The sequence below is a fragment of the Teleopsis dalmanni genome, chromosome 1, assembly GCF_002237135.1.
Source record: "Teleopsis dalmanni isolate 2A chromosome 1, ASM223713v2, whole genome shotgun sequence".
In the NCBI taxonomy this organism is placed as follows: domain Eukaryota; kingdom Metazoa; phylum Arthropoda; class Insecta; order Diptera; family Diopsidae; genus Teleopsis; species Teleopsis dalmanni.
The window spans coordinates 206,530,207-206,541,004 of record NC_051846.1 but is presented as its reverse complement, the minus strand read 5'-3'; the positions used below and the strand labels follow the sequence as shown (position 1 = coordinate 206,541,004).

The window sequence follows — 10,798 nt, the reverse complement described above, 5'->3', positions numbered from 1 at the left end:
TTTTCAATTTTACCTATGCTATTGATTTTTAAATAAAATACTATAAATTTTTTTGGATAAATTATATTTTATATTTATGTTTTATACAATTAAAATATTAATATTTACATAAAAAAATATAACATACTTATATAGATGAATATTTTTCTGGAAATTGTTACTAACACCTTGAAGAGATTTCCAGACTCGACTCGATCACTTGTTCCGGCTTACCATCTGTACTTAAAGCATCTGTAAATACAAAAGTATGTTATTGTATACGCTAAAGTTAATTATGTACAATATACCATACCAAAAAGTGCTGCTGTCACATTCTCTAATGCTCTTAAGAACTTCTTGCCTTGGGAACCATTCTCCAAAATTCCAGGAAATTTTTCGCGTAATTGATTGTTTTTTAATAACGCGTCTCATTGATGCAGTCTATAAATAACGTAATAGATGAAAAGAAATGTATGAATTAGTAAAATTGTTACATGTGAATATATTAATAAGTTGAAATTGAAAGTAAGAAACATATATAATTTAACTTACAACTACTTCAACGGCAGTGATTTCTTCATTAAATTGAATTAAATCCTCCTCAGTTTGAATTGTAAAATTTTCCAATTGAAACAGCTGACTACATGACTACAGCTGATTACCCCTTGTTTTAGAATGACTGCATTCGCAGCACATTGGTCAATTAATCGTTCTTGACGCAGAAGCTTCTACATAATACAAAACAAAAATTACAATTATCATTTTAAATATATTTACTTAATTTTGCATATACTTACAGTGAGTTTATGTGAAATTACAAATTATATTTTAATTATATTTTTGTTTTTTATTTGATTTTAAAAATTAAAAATTGTTCACTGTTCGCACTTCACTAAAATCAAAAGCAGACTAAATGTATACAATGTAGGCAAAACAAGAAATTCTTAACTCATGCTTTTCTTCTTCATTCTTTTATAATTTCAACCCCGAAATTGCCTATGTCGAACACAAATGTCGAAAACAAAGAAAAATAAAAACGAAGAGCTATTACCTCCTCGCTTACTTTTTCAGCGCTGGCATAATGGTGCCGCTGGGCAGTGTAGTACACTTACTTACTAACTGCTGTCCTTCTCTTCTAGTGGAACATAGTGCCTCAACATTTCCTCTAAATCTCATTCTGTTCCCTGCTTCTCTCGTAATAGGCATCCAGTAGTACTGTGCGTCTCTTTAAGCTACTGATCCACGGTTCTTCGCCATGGCTTAGCTGGAGCTCCAAGCCGGCGACTACCTTGTGGATTCCAGTGTCGGGCTTGCTTTGTTATGGATGCAGTTTTCCTGAGCGTGTGACCAATCCACTTCCATTTTTTTCTGTTGATTTCAGTGGCAGCTTGTAATTGTTCTGTGCGTTTCCAGAGATCAGTGTTGGATATGTGCTCCGGCGAATATTTTTTCATTATTCTTCTTAAGCATTTGTTTATGAATACTTGGATGTGCGATTGAATACGAGCCGAATTTTTTCACGTTTCCCATCCGTGGAAACATCCGGAGAGTAATTTAAAACTCAAATTTCACATGAAAACATTATTTTAACATTTATATATTAAAAATAGACAATATCCAATATAAAATTATCAAAAATATTTTAAGAAGGCTTAAAATTGTCCTAAGAGAAGAGATCGTCTTATACTCTCATCTTCCTCGAAAACTATACGGCCCAAATGCAATGAATGTGTCGTGATACATTAAATCTCAGAATTTGAGAAGCTTGCGCTATAAGTAAGCAGTAAAAGAAGCATTTGGACCGGCAGCCCGAGGAAAAAATTCATCGAGAATGATATAAGTGACCTTCATGAGATAAGTGAATAAAATTGGTGAACCGTGACAACAGATCGGGAAAAATTAGAAGCATTGATTCACCAAGCAGTAAAAATCTAACAAGAAAGAAGATGGTAGTTCTAGATAGGGTGGGAAAGAAATAAGTATGTACAAATGCCCTATTGGGAGTTTAAGTAATATTTAAAAATTATTGAAATGTGAAAATATTACTCACAGTTCAAATTATTCAAATCAGAATACTTAAAATTGGAATTATCATATTAAACATGAAAAGTCGGAGAATTAAAAGTAATAAAAAAGGCACATTAATGTATATGATAAGAACGCTTTCGATGGAACTTGCACTTGGTATTGTGTATGTATGTATGCGTATGTATGCACGTATGATAATCGTAATCTCTTTTAAGTGTAAATTGAACAAAAAATTACTTGACAACCGCACAAAGTGTTGAGCAATTATTGGGCAGGAATTCAATATAGACGATTACTATTTTGAAAAACAAAATAAAATTTAATAATAGTTTTAGCACATCATCTAGATTTAGACATTAATGGCTGCGATTGCGATCAGTCAACGAATGCATAAACATTCACCGGAACGTGATGAGCCTTTGGTCCCTGGATTTCAGATTTAGAATATCAATGCGTGATTGGAATAAACAAATTACCAACAAACATATTTTCAAATAAATATTATACACTTTTTAATTGTGAAATGATTTTGTCATTACTGGAAAGAATCAAAAGTTTTTCACTTTAAAGTACGTCCAATTAAATTTGTCACGGGAAGACTCGATATAATTGTTAATAACATATATATATATATAAATATATTTATGAAAACCCCATCATTTTAATATATAAGTATGGAAAACTTTTTGCTGTTTTTATGTACACTTATATGTACCCACATCTATACATATGTATTTAAAATAATAGTCACCTCTCTGATGAATAATATCAATACATAGACTATATGTATAATATGTATTATTTATAGTATATAGACAATATTTAAGAAATACGTTGTAGGTTTCTTTATTTACTGAAAATTAAAATTTTTATTTTAATTAGTTTTCAACTTTAAGTTAATATAGTAATGACATCTATGAGACGTTTTAATAGACTTTGAATATTCCATATGAATACGAGTATGTACATATATGTATATATATAACATTTATATAAAATGAGTAATGCGGTTTCTCGTCTTTTCAGATTATTTCGTAGATAAGTTAATTATTTCACAAATTATTTAAAATTTTGTCAACTTCTATATGAACAAGAATTCCATTAATTTGGACTTTGATCTTAAGATTCCTATAAATGAGAATGAATCAAAGAATGGATGAGAATGTAAAAAATCTTGAATTAACATGGAAATTAAAGTAAACTTTATGAATCGCCGTCTAAAATCTGAAGCTAGTGAACACAGGAACAGAAATTTTACATGTTCTTTTTCTTTTAGTATATAAACTACAATTTTAAGATCTAGACCTATATATAGTACGAAATCAAAGTTACTGTATCTAACTTAAGTTAGTTTCTTTAATTTTGCGATTACTGACAACGATCACACAACGATATTGGTGAACGGGAATGGAACGTTCTTAAAAACATTTTAATATATAGCCGATTTAGCCTCTTAGAAATTTCATTATTATTTGTTATGGTAATACAAATAAAGGATATCAGAAAAAGGATAAAGATAAAGGACTCCTAGCAATAAGTCAAGTCAATCAGTTTGTTTTAGACTAAAAACAATAAACTTGATCGTACTAGCTTAGTTAGAATATGTATAGAAAAAAATAAAACGATATACTTAGCTTACTAAGAGAGGATATCTCTGAAACGGTGACTTATGGATATCTATCTACGCTCTTAAGTTGAAAGTTTTCTCCTATGAATATGGTAAAATTGTGCAGATGAAAGGTACAAAGAAACAGTGGAATACAATGGAATATTTTGCTGCTACTCAGCTCTAACTAGAAGCAGAGCAAACTTCTTAGGTAAACATATTTGGTACTTTTTCACAGAGGTATATAGCAATAAGATAAAAAACTTTCTCTGCTTTAGTAAAGCCTTAAAATTAATTCACAAGTAAACAGTTAAGGTGGTATATTAAGCAGTGATAACGCAATAAACTCGTTGGATCTAAGAGAGTTGATTAAATAGACCGGCTGACAAAATCCCGTCTTAAGTAGTTTAGTCAAGGACCTTAAAAACTGATCTAATTTAATTAAGGTCAGGGTATAATCACGTAATATACTGAATACGAATGTCTATTCAATTTGTCTATTCAATTTATCCAATATACATGCGAAGCTCTGCACTCCACGATATTTTACTCCAACTCATGATGGTGACAAGGTTTTTATATTTTTATACGGGTTTTTTTCAATTCTTATAAACTCTTTTGCATCCATACCACTATAATCCATAATTGCTATGATTTATTCTAATTTTTTCTTAATAACACCTATTAAATAATATTAGTTCGAAATTGCTATTTGCTTGGTGGAATTTTTGGCGTCTCACGAAAGGTAGCACAGTAAGGATTGTACCATGGGAATTGTAATATATAATATTAGTATATGTATTTTTCGCAGTGTTTTTGTTGTGGAGATTATCTAATAATCGCCACCCCATTAAATGGCACTAGACTGGCTACAAAAGCGATAATATTATGTAAGGATTAAAGAATAATTAAAAAAAATTAATATATTCACTAAAAGTTATAGTCTCATTAGGGTTTAAGCCAATTAAAAGTAGTATATAGACATTGTTTTTGGATAAAGAGATGAATATCTTATAATGTTGAGGCTATTTGAGCCAGTGCACTTTCTTAACTCGAGGTAATTTTAAAACCTCTCTTTACGCCTTGACTGGATTATTGTTTATCACTTCATCAGACTAAGCAATAATTGACCTCAGATCTGCATACCTCCCCGAGGAGCCTGTAACCATTCTGAGATTTGATAATGCGGTCATGGTAAGTCTGTCAGTTTTCGCAAATAATTTCAGGGCTCTATTTTTTATGTCCTTTTTGATCGGATCAATCTTGAGATTCCTTATTGTTTCTATTGATATATGTATCAAAGTCGGAACGATCTTTGAGGAGATACAACAATGATATATAAATAATTAATAACTTTAATATCCGTAAAATGTGAAAAGTGCATTTATTGGATCTTATATACACATTGATATTGTGATAATCCCATATTAAAACATTCTGCACAAAAACTGATAACCTAATATGAGTATGGACTCATGCAGTTACCATATATCAGAAGAACTACAAAAAATAATATAAAAATTTAAATCAAATATTTAATATTTTTGTGAATTCTTGAAAATTAATATAAAATGATTAGGTCTTTATAAAAGTAAAGTGCATTTAACATGGCGAAGTAGTATTACCCGCCCTTTTGTTATGTACTCGTGACTTGATAACGCGCGATGCACTTCGAAAGTCACGTACGCCATATCAGGCATCTTACGGCATTCTTTGTTATTTTAATTAAAATATTTTGTAGCAAATAAATTGTGGGTCTTCAAAAACATATTTAATAGCGAGAAATTAAATTTAAAGTTTGTTTATAATAAGTAATTTAAGAACTTGACTTCTGGTTTGAGAGAAGCAATTCAATCGCATCCAATCCCAACAAAGGCTAGGCTATTTTTATTATTCATTTTGACTGATTGAATTTCTATATATAACTTTTAGTTAAAAAAAAATTTTATTAATAAAATAAAAAAAAATATTGTTATTAAAAGATACAACTGTGTAGGGTGAGGTTAAAGTTGTCAGTCCAACGTTGACGTAGATACTTTAAGGTGATATTACTTATATCGCCTGTGAAAGAAATTCCTATTGGAACGGCTGTGTTAAATGTGGTTTCATAGACAACAGCACTATGTGTTTGCTTTCATTAGTGCACCAAACACATACATTAGGCTGAAATTCCCTGTCGCTTATTATTATACTAGTTTTTTTGGTCCAGTTAGCTGTTTCTTTTTTTACCGTTATTCTATTTTTACGTTTAAGTGCAGCTAGCTGTGACTTGGAGGGTGTTATAAAAATCATAATAATAAGTATAACATAATAATTGTAGTAATAAAACATAAAAATATCTATAATTATATTTGTAATGAAGATATTTCCATTTCAGAGTACAAGAGACTCAATGTAACTGAAAGGGTAGCTGGAAAATACTGCCAATAGATTGTACATAATATGAAAACTTTAAGAAATATTCAATATATTAGATTATATTGTATAAACATTACTTTACAAAATCACATCTATAAAATCAAGTGAGTCTATGGTTTTATCAATAAATAAATATTAATAACAAAATTTGTCTGCGACTTTTGTACAATATGTTCTACTATATATATTCGTCTATTTATGGTTCTATAAAAGTTTTACATTGCAACATAAATCAAATGTTGTAGTCTCGTACTTATCGATAAGAACTATTACAAAATTTACAATAAACTACTAAAATGCAATAAAAACGCAAATAATTTTCCATTTGATTAGGAAATAAAATAATTTTTTAATAAATAAATTTCGTAGATTTTCGCTTTGTCGCTGCGATAAGAAGCGGAGGACTGTTATCAGCGAAGTCTTCAATATGGTATTTTCGGTAGCCTCATTGTGACTAAAGGACAAACTTAGTACTCACTACTCACTACTCACTAGCATATGACGAGCGAGCATTAATAATAAATTATTATATATAAACACTGTTGATTAAGTTTGGTAGTCGGTATCAGTCTGGCGATTGGTCACCCCGCTTGCTCATGTTTTTTATGGCGATACGGTGTACGAGTGCTTTTTATTTCTGAGAACAGATTGCATGATTTCCAGACTTTGAACTTTGTTCGAACAGCGTCAGTGTTTGTGTTTCACTGCTCTCCATTGCATTATAGAATGTTGTAAAATTATTTATTTTTCTGTAATTCCATCGTAAATTGGAGCCTATTATTGATAAGATTACAGCGAGATAGAGCAATTTCCATATGAATTTTATTTTAATAAAATATTAAGCAATTATGTCTAGACTTTGAGATTATATTTGTGTGTTCAAAATAGTTCTTTACATCATTGTGATTAATTAATTTCTCATGTAACATTTGGACTGTTACATGAATGGACTTCCGAAAATTCAATTTATTTTATTTTTTATTATTATGAACTATAGATCACCATTTTTTTTTGTGACAACATTTGTACTGTAAGATCACTAGAACCTTATGGCCTAGTTTGAACAAAAATAAACCGAAAAGCCTTTTAGGCTTCAGCAAACCTACAGTTCGTGTACTTATTGGAGTACTAAAGGGGCACTGTGCCATTGCGCCTATGCTCCAACAGTGGCGAGTTCCAACAAGTGGATTATGCAGGAGTTGCCAAGATGAAGATGAGGTAGAATCTATCAACCACTTCATGAGTCTCTGTCCAGGACTGTAGACAAGGCCACTTCGATGTCTTGGGGATCGCTTTTTCACTGGCTTGAAAGAGATAACAAAAGGAAACTTATCCAATCTCCTCAATATCAACTAGAAAACCAAATGGTTTAACAAGTATAACAAAGGTCAGCAATTCGCATCTCCCGGTAAATTCTCATATAGAGACTATTTATCTACTTTAATTTTTCGGAGTGATCCCACTAAAGTCACCAATAAATATTGTACTTGTTCCGGTTTGTAGTTATGAAACCCAACAAGATTGCATACGTTCAGCATTTTGTGTATGCGAGCACAGGAAAAAAGTAACGCCTGACCAGTAGCTCTTCTAGATCCACTAGCATACACCCAATCAGCAGCATCACACGAGACTATGCGATATGCCCGTTATATGCGTTGTTGTTTGTGTAATTGTCTGGAGTGAATGACAGTATCTGCAGACTGTCTTGAAGATAATGTATTTAAAGACCACTTAGGCAATTCAATAAGTTCATTCAAATTGCGTTATTGTTTGTGTAATTTTCTATGATTATGGAATTGTCTAAGGTTATGGAATACAATTTTTTTTAAAGACAATTTGGGTAATTTGGTTATTTATGTTATATGTACTTACACACTAACAAACATTCACTTTATTCAGTATCCATTCGTTTACCTGTAGTTTAGAACTTTATATATCAGACACAAATAACTGCATTAGTGTGTTTTGGTAAGTACTAATAAGTAGAGAAACAAATGACATAAACTGCAATTACTTCTGATTAGTATTTTAAATCACATTTAAACTCAAACATTCACATATTCACTTATTTGGTATCAAATCTTAAGTTTCTATTCAGATCTCATTCATTACGTCCATATATAAAACACAAAGAACATTTGCTGGCTCGTGACATTGTAGGTAGAAATAAATTATTTGGTTAGCATTATTTGGTGTTTATTATTTTTTGTATTATCTGTCATTTCGATAATTCACAAAAATTTTTTTTAAAATGATTATCTTCTCAGTCAGATCAAATGGATGAAGCGCCTCACAATTTTTAAATGCATTTGTGAATGATTTAATGTAATTCATTAAAGTTCTCTAACGCTATATACGTAACAGCCCGTGAGAGGAACTGATTATATTATATAGGTACATATGTGTTATTTTAATTATAGCGAACGTTTTGTGATGTATTCATTATGTCATAGACTAAATTTATTTCACAGAACGATTCTAGACTATAGGTAGCTCAAATGAAACTATCAAAACTATCTAATTTATCCAGTATTACAGTGCAAGGTGCACAATACATCAAACTGGTCGCAGTGCATAGGGGCTTTAGCCTAACCCGAAAACCCCCAAATACCATTACCATCTACTGTGCAATGATCCAAAATATTTTTGGATGGTTTGAACCCAAAAATGATCACTCCTTATATAAGCGACTGGGTCTATTGCTAGATACTCTTCATAACGCGATCTCTCTCTTTGCGAATTTTGTTCCTGAAATATCTGTTCATATGCAATCTTTAATTTAAACATTATGTTTAGTGATTTGGATGATCTATTAATGACTAATAATAGAAAGAATGTTGGTGTATTCATTCTTTCATTCTCAGGGCTATTTTTGCTCTATAAACAAATATTGCATTCAAGTTCTAAACGTCGTCAAACATTTAATTAACATTCAACTTTTAATCGTTAGTAAATCTTGAATCATCATTTAATCTCGAATCAACGTTTATCTTCTTCTTATTTTCACATTTTGCTTTACGAGTTAAAAAAATATTGTAATTTTTAACATTAAGAAAAGGTTTCAGTACACTTAAGTTTTTTAGCTTTGAAAGAGATATGAAATTGGCACCGATACGTCTTTCTGTGCTTTATTGAGCAATGGCTTCTCATATATGTACATACGTACTTATACATATGCACGCATACATACATACAAATATCATATTGTACAAAATATTATGGCAAAAATATTTTGTGCCGATTGAACTCAGTAAATATACAAGAGTATATGTACGTATGTATTTATGTAATTAAAAAAGAAAAATAATATAACACATTAACAGAGGCTATAAAACGAACACGTTGATCTTTTATAGATCAATCGATCGATAAAAGAATGCTTATGTATGTACGGCAGTTTATGCATCAAAGCTAAATCTAAAGTAGCACGAAACATGCCATTTTATAAATCTTTTTTTTTGTTATTTTTTTCTATTTAAGTTATTTGTTCCACTTTGTACTTGTCTTTCATCTCTTAAAAGCGAACAAATTCTCTTTAAAATATTTACGTGTATTGCTGTCCTCTTAACCTGTCGCCTGTGTGTTTGGAGATATCTTTTTCGTCACAAAACTCAACCAATTTGGACTTTGAACTTTTACGTGTTTATTTGCTGCTCTGCTTGGCTGTTGCTCACCGGCTAAATTTTTACATTACGTTTGCTGGCTTATTGGGAATTTTCATGTGTAAAATCATGCAAAGGCAATACGTGGGAAATAATGCAATGCCTTTTGTTGTTGTTGTTTTTGTGTCTGCCGCGGTATACCCAAGACTGTGTTCTTTGCTGATGAAATTTACAAATAAAATTTGTACTTGTTTTGTTAATTTTCTGTTTACAAAATTCTGTTAAAAAATAAATAGAAACTTCATTAATGAATTTTCAGCTCATAATTTATTATTGAAATAAATTTAGTGTTTTATATAAAATACACTTAAGCAAGTAATGATTTTGTAATACTTCCTCATCAAGTAGGATTTTGTAAGATTTTCATCACCTTTTAACAGCTAACATAGCCTCGCCGAGGATTAGAGAGTATCGCACTTTAATAAATATCAGTGGAATATTCAGGGAGTGAATTGTTGAATAGAGCGCCCTTGACAATAATCAGAGAGGATTAGATATATCCTAAAATTTAATAGACAATTGTGTCGTTCTTTGATAGATATCAGTGGCGTTTTAGGGCTGAATTAGGGGATAGTTGTCCCCTTTACAATAATCGTAGACAGTTACAGATAATCCAAAATTTGGTAGACCAATTGTGCTGTTCCCTAATAGATATTATTGGTGTTTTTGAAGAGATAGATGTCTCTTTGACAATAATCGTGGTTTCACAAAATTGGACAGATCAATTGTGCCGTTCTTTGATAGATATGAACGACGTTTTAAGAGAATAGATAGATATCCCCTCAACAATACTCATGAATGGTCAGATTACGCTAAAATCTAACAGATCGATTATGCCATTCTTTAATAGATATCAATACCGTATTCAGGCTATTAAATTCGGAATTGTTTCTTCAATTCTTGTTGCTGTTATAACCCAGAGGGACAGGGAAAGCAAGAATAACAAAACTCGTATGAAGAATAGAATAAAGATAGTATACTTAGTGTACAGTTGAAGCACACTTTGGGAGTACTCGTATTTATAAGAGTTGAGTAACTGTTTAGGGACTTAGGTAGTACTTGCAATGAAAAGCGAGAAGAGAAGAAAGAGATCGGTATATCAAAA

The 10,798-nt window shown here is 30.8% G+C and overlaps 1 long non-coding RNA gene across 1 annotated transcript; it reads right to left on the bottom strand.

The window, feature by feature from the left end:
- Nucleotides 1-192: 192 nt before the first annotated feature.
- LOC119675052 lies at nt 193-541 on the bottom strand. Its single transcript, XR_005252219.1, has 3 exons — nt 532-541; nt 293-420; nt 193-231 (listed from the first exon to the last, which is right to left on the bottom strand). It is a non-coding gene; the product is annotated as an uncharacterized LOC119675052 (long non-coding RNA).
- Nucleotides 542-10,798: the final 10,257 nt, after the last annotated feature.